Genomic DNA, 17,863 nt, shown 5'->3' on the forward strand with positions numbered 1-17,863 from the left:
GAACATGGAGTCTTAGCCACTGAACCACCAGGGGAGTCCTGGGGGCTTTGATTTTAATGGAAAAACCAATTTATTTTTGTTTGTTAGACAAGTTTTGCATTAGAGTTTCCCTTCAAACTAACTTGATTTAGTATCCACTTAAAGATACTTTTTTTTTTCAGTTTACCTACTGACTACAGATAATTAAGAGGCTGTTTATTTTTATCCACAAAAATATAGTGTAGCCATAACTCTGAAATGAATGTTGCTGAAACATCACTTACACATAGACTTTTCTCACTAGTTGTGTGGGAAATCTGCTTGTGATTCAGATTATTTTGTGAGACAAATTGTTTTTCCTGACAATAAGCTCATCATCACAAGAAAAAGATTACTTGTTAAAAGCAAGCTGTTCTTTTGTTAGATTAAAAAGAAATGGGGCTGTACAAAGAAAATTCTCAACAGCAAAGTGATGGTCCCAGTCAGGCTGACTGGATCAGTAGGCTCAAACATCCACAGAGTATAGTGCACAGCTCACTGGGGTGTCCTTAGATGGAATTACTAGAGTGTGTGCCTCGGAGAAAGGAGGGCAGATAACCACAGGGTTTGGCTTAGAGCAAGAGAAAACATCACCATCATCATGGTGATATACCCCCATTGAAAGCACCATCTTAGCCATGGCTAACATTGTAATTTAAAGCTCATTCTATGTAAAAGTTCTTAGTTTGGAAAGGTGAGTTTAGAATATTTAATGATTAATTATCCTTTTCGGTCAAGTTTTTGTTTTTTAAGTGTGGTATTAGGTTGGTATATATTTCCTTCAGAATCCCTCAGGATATTGATTAAGGTTTTATGAAATGAGTACCTCAGTGACAACCATCACCAAGTATTACACCCGTGTTCCTCTGAAAGGCTGCTCAGCATCAAATCATACATAGCAGTACTCCTGTGCGTATGATTAATACATTAGTAGCATTCTGTAAGTAGGAAGCAGCTGATACTATTCAGGAGAATCGTGGTGTTCGCCTCATTACAAAATGTTCAGTTCAGTGGCTCAGCCGCGTCTGACTCTTTGCGACTCCATGGACTGCAGCACGCCAGGCCTCCTTGTCCATCACCGACTCCTGGAGCCTATTCAAACTCATGTCCAATGAGTTGGTGATGCCATACAACCATCTCATCCTCTGTCATCACCTTCTCCTCCTGCCTTCCATCTTTCCCAGCATCAGGGTCTTTTCAAATGAGTGAGTTCTTTACATCAGGTGGCCAAAGTATTGGAGTTTCAGCTTCAGCATCAGTCCTTCCAATGAACACCCAGGACTGATCTCCTTTAGGATGGACTAGTTGGATCTCCTTGCAGTCCAAGGGACTCTCAAGCGTCTTCTTCAACACCACAGTTACAAAGCATCAATTTTCAGTGCTCAGCTTTCTTTATATTCCAACTCTCATATCCATACATGACTATTAGAAAAACCATAGCTTTGACTAGACAGATTTTTCTTGGCAAAGTAATGTCTGCTTTTTAATATGCAGTCTAGGTTGGTCATAGCTTTTCTTCCAATAAGCAAGTATCTTAATTTCATGGCTGCAGTCACCATCTGCAGTGATTTTGGAGCCCCCCAAAATTAAGTCTGTCACTGTTTCCCCATCTATTTGCCATGAAGTTATGGGACTGTTATAGCCATACGTTCTGGGAAACAAACTCACTCAAAAGGACAATGTGCACGGTGGAGTGCAGTTTATTACACTAGCGGGCCCAAGGCAGAGTCTCCTCTTAGCCAAGGACCCCGACCAGTTTTTGTGAAAATCTTACATACCCTAAGTGTACGCGCTCAAACCTACCTCCCCAAACTCTGAAACTAGTCTGAACAAAGGAAAAGAAAGATAGAATCAAATTTAACCCCATGTGCCTTAAACCTGTGATTTGTATGCCTTAAGCCTAGCTAGTTAACAGTGGACAATTATCAATAGGCCTGTGGTCATACCCCAATAAGCATAATAGAATTTATGATTATATTTGGTTACACAGATAATTAGGGTATTTTTTTAGGCGACACAGAGTCTAGGTATGAGCCCTGGGGCTCTTCCATCCGGGGGTCTGATTTTCCAGTTTGTATGTTGTTTCCATAGATACAGGGTATATAGCTCAAAGTCCACAGTCCAGCTCAAGATGGAGTCCTGCTTTCAAGATGGAACCCATTCTGTCTGTTTCCTCCTTTATCTCCCCTCTTGATGCTCTTAACTCATAGTGTGAGCATCACTCATAGGGATATATTGCACCCTGGCTCTCCGACCGCCAATTTGGGAGAACGACACCAACCTTTGGGTTACAAAGTTCATGATACATTGTAAATGCAGGGTCCACAAAGCAGAACTATCAAGACAACTATAACAATGGTAAATATAGTTTTCCATCAATTACCCTTCACCCAAGATAGAACCAAAGTCCAGAAAAGAGTGTTTTCATTTGACATTGCTTTTACCCGGTTTTTCATGTCATCTAAAGCAGCTGATACATTGCCAGATAAATCAGGAATATATACACAACATTCAACCTTAATTATAGCACAGTTCCCTCCTTGAGTTGCTGTGACCATGTTCAAAGCCATTCAATTTTGAATTACCGCTTTTCTCATTTGTATTTGTTCTTTTAAGGCCTGGATGGCTTTAGCACTATCTAGAAGGGCCTGTTTTGTGAAATTAGTCAAGGCCTCTACTTTAATCATAATATCTGTTGTCCCTATAGAAGGTACATATAAGGCAGCAATCTACTCATGCCATTGAAACACAGACCTTGTCCACCTAGCATGATTTACCAGGGTTTGCTGTAGGTTAGGCTTTATGCTGCCATGGGCAAAAGCGAATCCCAGTGTGCAGCGGCCTACCCAGCGGACTGGTAACCAAGGCCAAAGGTTAGGCCCCCAAAGCCAATAGGTTCCATTGGGCGCCACCCAGCAGATTCCAGGGTTTTATTTCCAATCAGAGCCTGGCCAGTGGATGGACTGGTTGGGGTGGTATGTGACCTCAAATGTTCGTTTACATTGTTCGGGGGATAGGTACCCCTATTTTAGTTCTTTTGGGTCTAAGCGATGGTCACCAAACCCTACCCTTGTTCTTTCTGTTCCCAGCGTATAGCAGCGGGAGTAATTAATTGACCCTTTTTGGGGGTCATCCAGAAATATACATCCCAAACTTGGTAGAACTGTTCAACATACCTAGAGGCCTGTCCTCCCTTGCTGGTCAGGGAGCGTTTTTTGTTTTCTTTAAATATGAGGTATAGGTTTTTGTTACTTCTGTGAAACTGGTGTTTACATCATAAATAACCCCATGACCCGAGTCTATTGACTGTAGGTCTGGCTTACAGCAAGAGAGCAGGGAGAGATTATGATTGACAGGAGAAAGGAAAGTCTCTCTTTGTCATCCTAGAGAAGAGCAGAGTGGTTTAAAATCCCCTTGGCAGAGCAGTGACACCACCAAGGAAGTCCATCCATCACAGACAGAGGCATAGCCCCACATATCCAGCAGTTGGAGGTGTTGTGGAAGTCCATGTAGGAATGTGCCCATAAGATGAAAACATTGTCCTGAGTTGAAGTTAAATTCAAAATCATGTTGATGAGGACAAGCAGCAGGAGTTATTATGTGGCTTCATCCTGAAGGGGCTCATCTGGGATCTTCTTTTCTTTCTTCTTAAGGATGATCTTAGTCTCTCGAGGGTCAGCAGGGTCCCTCTGTGCAGTCCACTCAGTGTTTTCTGGGTCTGCATGGTATGCTTTCTTCACCCTCGTATGATGGCTCCGAGGGGCAATACCTGCAACTTTAACTGCAGTAGGAATAGTTAGAGTAACAGTATAGGCCCTTCCACCGAGGGGCTAGTGAATCATGTTTCCAATCTTTGACCCATATTTGGTCACCAGGTGTAAACTCATGAATCTGTTCCTCCAAGGGAACAGCACTCTTTCTTGTACAAACTTAGTTACCTGATTTATTACCTTACCCAGTTCCATCTGCCGCGAAATCCCATCCCCCGTTACCTGAGGCAAATTGGTTGACACCTGTTTTATTATGGGAGGGGGTCTCCAATATACAATTTCATATGGAGAGTAGCCATGAGATTGTGGGGTCATCCTAAGTCTGAGTAGAGCCATCGGAACCAAGTCCACCCAGGAGCAGTCAGTCTCTATGATGCATTTGGAGGGTGTCTCTTTAAGTGTTCCGTTGGTCCATTCCACCATCCCAGAACTCTGGGGCCTGTATGCAGTGTGCAGTTTCCATTTGATGTTTAAAGTTTTGCTTACTTCTTGTACTAAATCAGCTATAAAAGCCAGGCCATTGTCTGATCCAATGCTGGTAGGAAATCCAAATCTGGGAACTATCTCCCGAAGCAGGGACCGGTCTACTTCTGATGCTCTTTCAGTCCAGGCAGGAAAAGCTTCTACCCATCCCGAGAACGTACATACCACGACCCGCAGGTAATGGTAGTGTCAGTGAGGTTTCATTTCAGTGAAGTCCACTTCCAGGTGTTCAAAGAGCAGCCTGCCTTTTAGCTGAATCCCCAGAGGTTTCTGTCTGTGCCAAAAGGCAACATTGACCTGTGAGCAGGCGGTGCAGTTCTGAGATTCTGTCCCACATAGGGGAGAGAGGCGGGGAACCAAGAAATATTTTCGAATTAGCTCTTCCAGTTTATGGCCTAGGTGGGTCGCTTGGTGTGTTTGGCTTCCCAGAGTAGGTGCCAGCTCCTCTGGTACCAGTAATTTGCCACTTGGCAATTCCCACCATCCCTTTTCAGTCTTGATAGCCCCTTCTGCTTTGGCTCGTTGGTTTTGGGCTTCAGTGTATTTTGGAGAGTCCAGCATTAGCTCAGGCAGCTCCACCAATACGAGAGCTTTAACAGGGGCTCGCTTGTCACCCCCACGCCCTCGGCTGCTTGTTTAGTGGTCTTATCTGCCAGTCTGTTTCCCCGAGCCTGGGTTTCCCCGGGTATCCTCTTTCTGATGTTCTCGGCAGTGTATGACTGCAACACTGTCTGGTTCTCAGATAGCATCTAATAGGCTCAGAATTTCTTCCTTATTTTTGGTATGTTTTCCACTAGCTGTCAAAAGGCCTCTCTCCTTATACAGAGCCCCATGTACACGTGTGGCAAAAGCATACCTGGAGTCGGGGAAGATGTTTACTTTCTTGCCTTTTGACAGCTGGAGTGCGCGAATCAAGGCCCATAACTCAGCTCGTTGAGCAGACCAGTGTTGTGGCAAGGAGCCAGCTTCAATGATAGTCTTTTCTGTGACTACAGCGTAACCCAACAGCCGTTGTCCTTGTTTTATCAGGCTAGTGCCATCAGTATATAGGACCCAATCAGGGTCCAGAATCGGTTGGTCTTGGAGGTCCGGTCTGCTAGCGTAGACCTCTTCCAAGACTTCCCCGCAGTCATGAGAAGATCCACCCTCTCCCACCGGAAGGAGTGTGGCTGGGATTAAAGTCTGGCAAGGCTCAATACGGAGGTTAGGGTTTTCACATAACAGCCCTTGAAACTGAATAATCCGGGAGTTTGATGGCCATTTGTGGGGATCTCCTCATAAGAGTGTGTTGACCTCATGTGGGACTCTTACGATCAGATCTTGGCCTAAAGTCAATTTAGTAGCTTCTCGTACTAGTAGGGCAACTGCGGCAATTGCTTGCAGGCATCCGGGCCACCCGGTGGCAACATTGTCAAGACGCCTTGAGAGAGAAGCTACAGGCCTGTCCCACGTCCCCACCATCTGAGTTAACACTCCCATTGCTGTTTTATCTTTTTCAGTTACATATAGAGTAAATGGCTTAGCAAGGTCTGGCAGCCCTAAAGCGGGGGCTGATATAATTGCCAACCTTAGTTCATCAAAGGCTTTTTGTTGTTTTTCAGTCCAATTTAGCAGATTCTCCTCAGGCCCTGTCAGGAGTTCATATAAAGGCTGGGCCATTGGGGAATATCCTGGAATCCAGATTCTGCAAAACCCAGCAGTTCCCAAAAACTCCTGGACCTGCCAACAAGTCTTAGGTGTTCGGATTCTCAGGATCACCTCTTTTCTGAACTGGTCTAATAACCTTGTGCCCTTCTTTAAAACAAACCCCAGATACCTTACCTCCTCCTTGAAGATCTGTGCCTTCTTCTTTGACACCCGGTAAGCTGCTTCCATCAGCAGTTGGAGCAGTGCTTTCATCCCTTCCCAGAATTTTTCCTTGGTCTTGGCAGCCAGTAGCAGGTCATCACATATTGTAGGAGCCAACAACCATACTCTTCTGAATGGAATGAGTCCAGGTCAGAAGCCAAGGCTTCCCCAAAGATGGCTGGGGAATTCTTAAACCCTTGTGGGAGACGAGTCCAGGTTGTTGTTTGGTTCCCCTGACTGGGTCTTCCCATTCCAAGGCAAAGACGGGCTGTGATGCTGGAGCGAGGCGTATACAGAAAAAGGCATCCTTGAGATCAAGGCAAGTATAAACTTTAGTCCTCGGTGGGAGGAGGCTAAGTACGGTATAGGGGTTTGGAACAGTGGGATGTAAAGCCACAATAGCCTGGTTGACTAGCCTGAGATCTTGCACAGGCCTATAGTCCTGTCCTCCTCTTTTGACTGGCAGGATTGGCATATTCCAAGCCGATTGGCACTCTGCTAGAATGCCCACCCGCTTGTTCCAATCTATTGATGTGGGGTATTATGCTGGCCGGGGCCTCTATCAGTAGGGGGTACTGGCACTTTCTAACTGGAATGGTGCCTGGCTTGAGTTCTATTATCACTGGGGCTTAATGTTTAGCCAGCCTGTGGGGAGACGGGGTTGTCTTCCGCCCAGACCTCAGGGAATAATTGAGTTAGCTCGCTCTCATGCTCTTCCAGCCCACCTGGTTTTTCCTTCGGAGGCTCATGCAACCTCCACTCATCTTGGGGTGGGTATTGAGAGAGAGAGAGCAATGTCATAGTGCCCACCTGGAAGGTGGGCCTCTCCTCAGGGGAGAAAGTCACTTGTGCTCCTAGTTTGGAGAGCAAGTCTCTTCCCAACAGGGGTACTGGGCACTTAGGAATGTAGAGGAATTCATGAATCACTTGGTGTCCCCCTATCTGGCATTTTCCGGGCTGGCAGAACAATTTAATCATCTCTTCTCCCGATTCCCCAGTTATAGCGGTAGTCTTTTTGGGTAATGGTGCCACAGGTTTTGTTACTACTGACAGTTCTTCTCCTGTATCCACCATAAAGTCAATGTTTTGGTCCCCCACTTTTAAGGTTACCACAGGCTCTCGGGGACCTGGTATCTCTGAGCCCCAGCAGCCCTATTTAATTTTCAAGTCGGCAAGTCCCACAACTGCAGGAGCTTTCTCTTCCCTCCTTGCCTTAGGGCATTCATTCTTCCAATGGCCAAAACCTCGGTACCGGGCACACTGGTTTGGGCTGTAATGGGGCCTGGGGCCTCCATTGGGACAGGTTGAAGGTCTGTCTTGTCCCTGGGGCAGGAGGAGGTTTTTCCGGAGGGCCCGAGATAGACTTTTCCAGAGCAGCAGCTAGCATTGCAAATCTCTGGTCTGTTCTCTTTTGTTCCTCTTTATATCTCTTTTCATATTTCTTATCTATTTGTGTCCCTGTTCCGGAACACTTTGTCTGCTATTTCAGTTAACTGGGAGCTGGACATGGACAGCACCCCTTCTGTCTTTTGAAGCTTTTGCTTAATATCAGGGTATGCCTGTGAGATGAATGCCGAGTTTACAACAATCTGAGAGCTCGCAGCTTCCAGGTTATAGGTGTATAAAGTCTATAGGCTTCGCAGTCTTTTATAAAATTCAGGTGATGCATTCCCCTTCTGAATTACCCCAGCAGGTTTTGACACGTCCATTGGCTTATGGGCTCCCCTCTTCAGCCCTTGTATAATGGCTGTCCGATATCTGTCTAATTGAATCCGCCCTTCTTCTGTGTTATGGTCCTATTTAGGTTTTATCAGCGGGGAAGACTTGCTCTATCCACCCTTCTGGGTTTGCAACACCTTCTGGAACCATCTTTCATAACCATTTTTTTGCTTCCGTATTAATTCTGTATCTCTCCTCAGTACTGAAGAGAGATGTCAATAATTGCATGACATCATCCCATTGTTGGTTGATGGGTGTGAAAGATGGCTTCCATCAATCTAGTCATACCTTGTTGGAGAAGGCAGTGGCACCCCACTCCATTACTCTTGCCTGGAAAATCCCATGGACAGAGGAGCCTGGTAGGCTGAAGTCCATGAGGTCGTTGAGAGTCGGACACGACTGAGCGGCTTCACTTTCCACTTTCATGCATTGGAGAAGGAAATGGCAACCCACTCCAGTGTTCTTGCCTGGAGAATCCCAGGGATGGGGTCGCATAGAGTTGAACACGACTGAAGCGACGCAGCAGCAGCAGTCATACCTTGTGGCTCTTCTGAGTAACGGGGGGTATGCTTTTGCCAATTTAGTATGTCAGTTGGTGAGAAAGGCTGGTAGTAATAAGCTACAGGAGCTTGATGGTAATTACCGTCCTCCCCTTGCACAGGGGGTTGTTGGACTTCTCTAAGAGGCATCTGTAGTGGTGCCTTTCCCTCCGGCTCTCTGGCAGAGCACAGTCTCTGCTTAATTCCAAAGTCTCCCTCCCCTTGTTTGGAAGTACTTACAGGGAGCGGAGGATAGAGCTTGGGGCATATGATGTCAGCAGTGGTTGAATCCAATGGGTTGTAGCCTGTTCCTCCTTCAACACCTTGCCGGAATGGCAGCTCTACAACCTGTGGGGCTGTCAGGAAGACTGGTGAAGGGTGGAGGCTCTGGGATGCTTACCAGCCTCTGGTCAGTTCCCTGTGGAGAGGCTCTCGGCACCATGGGAACATTGGTTGGTGGGATCATCATCCAGTATGGTGGCGGGCAAAGTTCTTCCCTCTCTGGATCCTGTAAGATCTCCTTTTCATCTTTGGTTTTTTTTTGAGCCATTAATATCTTCCCCTCCCCATTTTGGATATAAAATCGGGCCCATGTGGGGGGTCCTGGGCTATCCCTAGCCAAGAGTCTATGTATGGGAACTGATCAGGGTGTCCAGGTTTTCCCATAACTATGGCATAGACTGTCTTTATTAAATTTAAGTCCATGGTATCAGCTGGTGGCCAACTGACTCCCATTGCGGGCCACTCGACCTCACAGAGTGCAGAGCCGGCTGGGCGTCATCTTTGTCCCATCAGTTCAGTTCAGTTCAGTCGCTCAGTCGTGTCCGACTCTTAGCAACCCCATGAATCGCAGCACACCAGGCCTCCCTGTCCATCACCAACTCCCGGAGTTCACTCAGACTCACATCCATCGAGTCAGTGATGCCATCCAGCCATCTCATCCTCTGTCGTCCCCTTCTCCTCCTGCCCCCAATCCCGCCCAGCATCAGAGTCTTTTCCACTGAGTCAACTCTTCGAATGAGGTGGCCAAAGTACTGGAGTTTCAGCTTCAGCATCATTCCCTCCAAAGATATCCCAGGGCTGATCTCCTTCAGAATGGACTGGTTGGATCTCCTAGCAGTCCAAGGGACTCTCAGGAGTCTTCTCAAACACCACAGTTCAAAAGCATCAATTCTTCAGCGCTCAGCCTTCTTCACATAGTCTCCATCAAATCCCTTTTTGAAGTTTTTAATCATATTTTCTAGTACAGTTGCCTTAGATCCGTTTCCTCCCATTTTTCCTACCTTCTCGTTGATGTTTCTTTTCTTTTTTTTTGGCTCAAGAAGCACTCGGTATCCCAGGTATTTTTGGTATTCCACTTGAAGAAACACTTAAACTGCCAGTCTGCCTCTTGTCTAATAGGGTCAAGGAGGACTTTACCTGCTAAGTCCCAGAGGGTGGCGGGGGGTGGGGGGGAGTCAGGCATTGTTTCTCTTGCAGCCTTATTCGTTTAAACCAGAGCACCACAGCATCCACAACCTCCTCTCCCCTTTGCTTTAGATGCCCTTCTTGTCCCGGTGGGCTTAACTGGGTGAGGATGAAAACACAGATCGATTAGATACCCCACATCCCAGGCTTCTCCTGGAAAGGCCAATTCATACTCACTGATATACTTTTTTCTTTCTACCTAACTAGTTTGAGGGGATCGGGGGTTTCGCAGCAGATAGGGCACCTCCTGGGGGAGGGTAGAACACGAGCACACAAGGACCAAGTTTCTTCTCCTAAAAATCCCCTGGCAATTGCTTGGTAATAATTTCCCCAAGACAGCATGGACACCACCTCCTAAATGACCTTCACAAATTTCCTTCAACACTCGTTGACCTGTGTACCAAGCAATCGCTGCCACCTGCCTATTCCAGGCTCCTGTGGGTCTGTGTCCCTTCTAGTCCCTCTCAGGGGGGTGATCAGGCCCCCTCTTCCACCCTGCCAGGTGGGTTCCTCCTCACCTGAGCACTCAGTTCCCCTGCTGCCGTCTGGGGGTTGAGAAGCAGAATCCTTCCAGAAGGGCGAGGCACCCTCCCCCCTCTAGAAGATTCAAGCCTCAAGGCCTCAGAGTAGTCCCAAATGGGACTTGTCTCCTCAAGTGAGGAGTTTCCCAGCCAATGCACCAAATGTTGTAGCCGTGCGTTCCAGGAATCAAACTCACTCAAAAGGACATGCAGATAGTGGAGTGCAATTTATTACGCTGGTGGGCCCAAGGCAGAGTCTCCTCTTAGCCAAGGACCCTGACCAGTTTTTGTGAAAACCTTATATACCCTAAGTGTACGTGTTCAAACCCACCTCCCCAAATTCTCTAACTAGTCTGAACAAAAGAAAAGAAAGATACAATCAAAGTTAACCCATGATTCGTATGCCTTAAGCCCAGGTAGTTAACAGTGGATAATTATCAATATGCCTGTGGTCATACTCCAATAAGCATAATAGAATTTATGATTCTTTTTGGTTAGGGTATTTTTTTAGGCAACGGAGTGTCTAGGTATGAGCCCTGGGGCTCTTCCATCTGGTCTGATTTTCTAGTTTGTATGTTGTTTCCATAGATACAGGGCATATAGCTCAAAGTCCACAGTCCCATCCAAGATGGAGTCCTGCTTTCAAGATGGAGCCTGTTCTGTTCCCTCCTTCAGGACCAGATGCCATGATCTTCATTTTTTAAATGTCGAGTTTTAAGCCTGCTTTTTCACTCTCCTCTTTCACCTTCATCAAGATGCTCTTTAGTTCTTTGCTTTCTGCCATAAGGGTGGTGTCAGCTGTATATCTGAAGTTATTGACATTTCTCCCAGCAATCTTGATTCCAGCTTGTGCTTCATCCAGCCCAGCATTTCAAATGTCACCCTGCTTATTTATCTTATACGCAGAGTACAATATACAGCCTTGACATACTCCTTTCCCAAGTTTGAACCAGGAGACAGGGGGTTGATTTATTCAAAGCACTGAAGGAAAAACACATCAACAAAGAATCCTGTAGATGGCAAAACAGAGAGTTGTTTAGCACTAGGCCTGCCTTGCATAAAGAATACTGGACAGTAACTCAAAAACAAATGTCTATATGGGGAAAAATAGGAAGTCACCACACAAGCCAAAGTCTTAGAAAAGACCTGAGAAGATCTTCAGCTTACATCTCAGGTTGGTCCTCAGCACAGAGGAACAATTAGAACAAAACCAGTATCAGTAAACAACAAACCCTGCGGAAGAGTGGGACCCTTATTTCCAGAGTTACCACATTACTGCATTCAAATGTCCATTTTTCAACAAAAATCAGAAGGCAGAGGAGCAACATCATCAAAATGGTGGAATAGGTTACTATCTTCCCTGAAAGAAAACTGATTTGGACAAACGCCCACAGACTAGACAGCCTTTGTAGGAGGCCCAGAGTCCAGCAGAGTGTTCCAGCACACTGTGTGGGAGGCCCGGAGTCCAGCGGTGGGTGCCAGCACGCTGCTGGACAGAAAATCAGATGCTGGATCCATTGAGGAGGGTACGAGAAATGGTCCGATTTTTCCTGTTTCCCCCACAATCCCTAAGGTGACAACTCAGGACTAAGGGTAATGGAGAAGGGTTAATTTTAAATTTACACTGGATCTGCTTCTGTGACTTTAACCCTTTTTTGTTATACACAATGGCCTGCCTCAGGGAGATAACCTGAGCTGCCCACCTGTGAAGGAAAGGAAGTGAAACTAACACATTCCCCTGCCTACGGGTTGCCATTTGCAAAGACTGAATAGTCTTTGTTTCCTCACCTCCCCCTCATCTCTGATCCATAAAAGATCCTGGCAACCAGGCCCAGACAAGATGGCTATTTTGAGGCACAAGCCTGCCATCTTCCCAGTCAGCTGGCTCCCAGATTAAAAGCTCTTCCTTGCCTCTTGGAGAGCACCCACCTGATGCCCCCTGCCTCCCTGTGCACATGCTGAGAGCTGTGAGAATGCACTCGGGGAGTAAGGGAGCCTGAGCAGAAAGCCACCTGAGTCAGCAGGCCCGGGAGAAACCACCGGATGAACCATTCGGCATCCCTTTCTGTCAGCACTCAGCCAGGTTTGGCAGGATCCAGAGAGGGTATGTGTGCGTCAGCATTCTGCCACAAGAGGTGTGGAGCAGGCGATCCCACAATAAAGATGTGAGAATTCCTAGCACAGCCCACAGAGGGTGTTTCTCTCCTGAAGTCAGCCAGTAAGGACTAGAAGTGGTTACTTTTCTTCAGATGTGAAAACAGCAACACAGGACTTCAAGGAATATGAAAATTTGAGGTCCAGTTATATAAGGCACTGGGATGTAATGTACAGCATAGGGAGTACAGTCAGTAAAACTGCAGTAACTTTGTATGATGACAGAAGGCTCCTGGACTTAATAGTGATCAACTCACAATACATGAAAATGTTGGATCACTATGCTGTACACCCCAAATATAATACTGTATGTTAACTATACTTCAGTTAAAATCTTTTTAAAAAAGAAACTTTAAGGAAACATGACCATCAGTGGAACACAATAACTGTGTCTAACGACCCCAAAGAAATGGAAATCTGCAATTTACCCAATAAATAATTTAAAACAGCTGTTTTAAGGAAGCTCGACAAACTACAAAAAAAACATAGAACAACAATTCACCAAAATCAGGAAAATGATACATGAACAAATGAGAAGTTCTGTAGGGAGAAAGAAAACATTGTGAAAAAAAATGTACAAATTCTTAGGCTGAAGAATACAGTGGATGAAATTACAAATGCAATAGATAACATCAACAGCAGAATGGGTCAAGGGGAAGAAAACTTGTGAAGTAGTAGATAGGAGCTTGAAATCATTCATTCAAAGAAGAAAGATGAATGAAGAGTGAAAATTCTGTGAATTATTCTATAATTTCCTTAGACTAAGAACATTAGATTAAAAATTAGATTAGATTTTAGATTAAAAATCCCTTAGATTAAAAAACATTTTAAGAAGTATTAGGGTCTCAGAAGAAGAGAAACAAGAGTCATAAAGCATATTTAAAGAAATAATGGATGAAAACATCTCAAATCTGGTGAGAAATTTTGATATCCAAGTTTATAAAGCTAAAAGTTACCCAAAATTTTCAATACAAAACAATCTTGTCCAGTTTTTTGATAATACTGTCTAAAATAAAAGATAAAGGTAGAATTTTAAATCAACAAGACAGGAAAAAAGTCTATCTCATATGAGGGTACTCCTAGAAGCTGAGTTCTCAGTAGGAAGCTTTCAGGTGAAGAGAATGGGTAGATATAATATTAATAAACACTCTTGAAAATGCCAACAAAGAATACTTTACCTGGTAAATTTTTCTCTCAGAAATGAGGTAAGGTAAAGACTTTTCCAAACAAACAAAAGCAGAGGGAGTTCATTAGCACTAACACTGAAATGAGTTCAAGTTGCCATGAAAGGGCATTATACTCCTATGAAAACAAAGGATGCAGGTAGATGAAGATAAGGATAAGCATGTAGCCAAATTCAGCATATTCTAATACTGAATATGGTTGTGTGTTAATCATTTAACTCTTAATATAAACATTAAAGGACAAACGTAGTAAAAGTAACTATAGCTATAAAATTTGTTAATACACGATATAAAAAGGTAAACTGTGACAAAAAAACATAAAAAGTGAGGGGAGGTAGAGGTTAAAAATCAAGTTATCATCAGCATGTAATAGACTGTTATATCTGTAAAATGATTTACGTAAGCCTGGTGGCTCAGTCCCCAGATTTGGTGGCTCAGTGGTAAAGAACCCGCCTGTCAATGCAGGAGATACATGTTCAATCTCTGATCTGGGAGGATGCCCTGGAGAACGGAATGGCACTTCTCAGTAAAAACCCACTCAAGTATTCCTACCTAGGAAATCCTATGGACAGAGAAGCCTTGCAGGCTACAGCCCATGAGTTGCAAAGAAGTCAGATGACCTGGGAATACACTGGGCTACATCTAATGGAAGCTGCCGCCACCACCACTACGATGGTGTACCTGGAGGAGACTCAGGATGCCAAACACAGTATACTGGCCCCAGATGGCTGAGGTGCATAGTAAAGGAATGTTTTCAGAGAGCATCATCCCATACACAGAAAAGTGCTAAATTCCTTACCTTCAGACATCTGGTTTTCTTTTATTAACAGCAATCCTTTCATGTTCCAACTAACTAAGTGGTCTTTATTGCAGAAACTTCTATCTATCCTGGCTCCCTCCTTGCCTCTTTGGAGCAGTCTCTCAGTTATCTGCAGTCCTCAGTTTTGCCCACCAGATAAAACATAACTCTCAACTTTCAAGTTGTGCATTTTTTTTTTTCAGTTGACACTAAAAAGACCCAATTACTGACAGTGGAAAAATTAAATAGGGTTAGCTATGGAAGTAACTCTGAGCAATTTATTCACCATGATCAGATAGTCTCCACTGGATTAAACCTCCGTATCATTCCACCCTATCCTTCAATGTCTGCTGAGAAAACACAAAGAGAACTTGAGAAAACACACTAGTTTATAGCTCATCCATTCAACAGGTGACATTAGAAAGACAATCTGTGGAATGTTAGATTAATTAGTTAAGCTAGGTTTTATCTATTAATAGAAAATACATTAGTATTCTTACCAAATATATAATAGTGTACAATTACCAAACACCAAAGAATATTGCTGAAGTTGAACGGTTCTATGAAGACCTACAAGACCTTTTAGAACTAACACCCAAAAAAGATGTCCTTCTCATTATAGGGGACTGGAATGCAAAAGTAGGAAGTCAAGAAACACCTGGAGTAACAGGCAAATTTGGCCTTGGCATACGGAATGAAGCAGGGCAGAGACTAAGAGAGTTTTGCCAAGAAAATGCACTGGTCATAACAAACACCCTCTTCCAACCACATAAGAGAAGACTCTACACATGGACATCACCAGATGGTCAACACCGAAATCAGATTGATTATATTCTTTGCAGCCAAAGATGGAGAAGCTCTATACAGTCAGCAAAAACAAGACCAGGAGCTGACTGTGGCTCAGACCGTGAACTCCTTATTGCCAAATTCAGACTTAAATTGAAGAAAGTATGGAAAACCACTAGACCATTCAGGTATGACCTAAATCAAATCCCTTATGATTATACAGTGGAAGTGAGAAATAGATTTAAGGGCCTAGATCTGATAGACAGAGTGCCTGATGAACTATGGAATGAGGTTCATGACATTGTACAGGAGACAGGGATGAAGACCATCCCCATGGGAAAGAAATGCAAAAAAGCAAAATGGCTGTCTGGGGAAGCCTTACAAATAGCTGTGAAAAGAAGAGAAGCAAAAAGCAAGGGAGAAAAGGAAAGATATAAACATCTGAATGCAGAGTTCCAAAGAATAGCAAGAAAATATAAGAAAGCCTTCTTCAGCGATCAATGCAAAGAAATAGAGGAAAACAACAGAATGGGAAAGACTAGAGATCTCTTCAAGAAAATCAGAGATACCAAAGGAACATTTCATGCAAAGATGAGCTCGATAAAGGACAGAAATGGTATGGACCTAACAGAAGCAGAAGATATTAAGAAGAGATGGCAAGAATACACAGAAGAACTGTACAAAAAAGATCTTCATGACCCAGATAATCACGATGGTGTGATCACTGACCTAGAGCCAGACATCCTGGAATGTGAAGTCAAGTGGGCCTTAGAAAGCATCACTACAAACAAAGCTAGTGGAGGTGATAGAATTCCAGTTGAGCTATTCCAAATCTTGAAAGATGATGCTGTGAAAGTGCTGCACTCAATATGCCAGCAAATGTGGAAAACTCAGCAGTGGCCACAGGACTGGAAAAGGTCAGTTTTCATTCCAATCCCAAAGAAAGGCAATGCCAAAGAATGCTCAAACTACCGCACAATTGCACTCATCTCACACGCTAGTAAAGTAATGCTCAAAATTCTCCAAGCCAGGCTTCAGTAATATGTGAACCGTGAACTTCCTGATGTTCAAGCTGGTTTTAGAAAAGGCAGAGGAACCAGAGATCAAATTGCCAACATCTGCTGGATCATGGAAAAAGCAAGAGAGTTCCAGAAAAACATCTATTTCTGCTTTACTGACTATGCCAAAGCCTTTGACTGTGTGGATCACAATCAACTGTGGAAAATTCTGAAAGAGATGGGAATACAAGACCACCTGATCTGCCTCTTGAGAAACCTGTATGCAGGTCAGGAAGCAACAGTTAGAACTGGACATGGAACAACAGACCGGTTCCAAATAGGAAAAGGAGTTCGTCAAGGCTGTATATTGTCACCCTGTTTATTTAACTTATATGCAGAGTACATCATGAGAAACGCTGGACTGGAAGAAACACAAATTGGAATCAAGATTGCCGGGAGAAATATCAATAACCTCAGATATGCAGATGACACCACCCTTATGGGAGAAAGTGAAGAGGAACTAAAAAGCCTCTTGATGAAAGTGAAAGTGGAGAGTGAAAAAGCTGGCTTAAAGCTCAACATTTAGAAAACGAAGATTATGGCATCTGGTCCCACCACTTCATGGGAAATAGATGGGTAAACAGTGGAAACAGTGTCAGACTTTATTTTTCTGGGCTCCAAAATCACTACAGATGGTGACTGCAGCCATGAAATTAAAAGACGCTTACTTCTTGGAAGGAAAGTTATGACCAACCTAGATAGCATATTCAAAAGCAGAGACATTACTTTGCCAACAAAGTTTCGTCTAGTCAAGGCTATGGTTTTTCCTGTGGTCATGTATGGATGTGAGAGTTGGACTGTGAAGAAGGCTGAGCGCCAAAGAATTGATGCTTTTGAACTGTGGTGTTGGAGAAGACTCTTGAGAGTCCCTTGGACTGCAAGGAGATCCAACCGGTCCATTCTTTAGGAGATCAGCCCTGGGATTTCTTTGGAAGGAATGACGCTAAAGCTGAAACTCCAGTACTTTGGCTACCTCATGCGAAGAGTTGACTCATTGGAAAAGACTCTGATGCTGGGCGAGATTGGGGGCAGGAGGAGAAGGGGACGACAGAGGATGAGATGGCTGGATGGCATCACTGATTCGATGGACGTGGGTCTGAGTGAACTCCGGGAGTTGGTGATGGACAGGGAGGCCTGGCATGCTGCAATTCATGGGGTCGCAAAGAATCGAACACGACTGAGCATCTGATCTGATCTGATCTAAGAGAGACCCAAAATGCATTGTGACCTCAATCTCAATCTGACAAAATAAATTTAAGGGGAAAGTAATTTAGAAATTTGAGTATTTAAAAAGCATCTCTAGGACTGATCTTCAAAATATATAAGTAGCTCATGCAGTTCAATACCAGAAAAACAAACAACTCAAACAACTCAATCAAAAAGTGGGCAGAAGACCTAAATAGACACTTCTCCAAAGAAGACATAGAGATGACCAATAAACACATGAAAAGATGCTCAACATTGCTCATTATTAGAGAAATGCAAATCAAAACTACAATGAAGCATCACCGCACATC

At 44.2% G+C, this 17,863-nt stretch overlaps 2 long non-coding RNA genes across 7 annotated transcripts in view; both read right to left on the reverse strand.

Moving 5' to 3' along the window:
• Positions 1 to 1,702: 1,702 nt before the first annotated feature.
• Positions 1,703 to 9,157, reverse strand: LOC147349485 (uncharacterized). The gene is made up of 2 exons (XR_015149864.1): positions 6,093 to 9,157; positions 1,703 to 3,799 (listed from the first exon to the last, which is right to left on the reverse strand). It is a non-coding gene; the product is annotated as an uncharacterized LOC147349485 (long non-coding RNA).
• Positions 9,158 to 10,577: 1,420 nt separating this feature from the next.
• Positions 10,578 to 17,863, reverse strand: part of LOC147349486 (uncharacterized) — a 133,860-nt gene continuing 126,574 nt past the window's right edge. For all 6 annotated transcript variants that reach the window (XR_015149852.1, XR_015149855.1, XR_015149853.1 and 3 more), the window contains one exon: positions 10,578 to 11,375. This is a non-coding gene — a long non-coding RNA (uncharacterized LOC147349486). The remainder of the gene's footprint in view (positions 11,376 to 17,863) is intronic.

This window comes from Bos grunniens, chromosome 21, assembly GCF_055505025.1.
Source record: "Bos grunniens cultivar Pamir isolate PY7600 chromosome 21, Bosgru_T2T1.0, whole genome shotgun sequence".
NCBI lineage: Eukaryota > Metazoa > Chordata > Mammalia > Artiodactyla > Bovidae > Bos > Bos grunniens.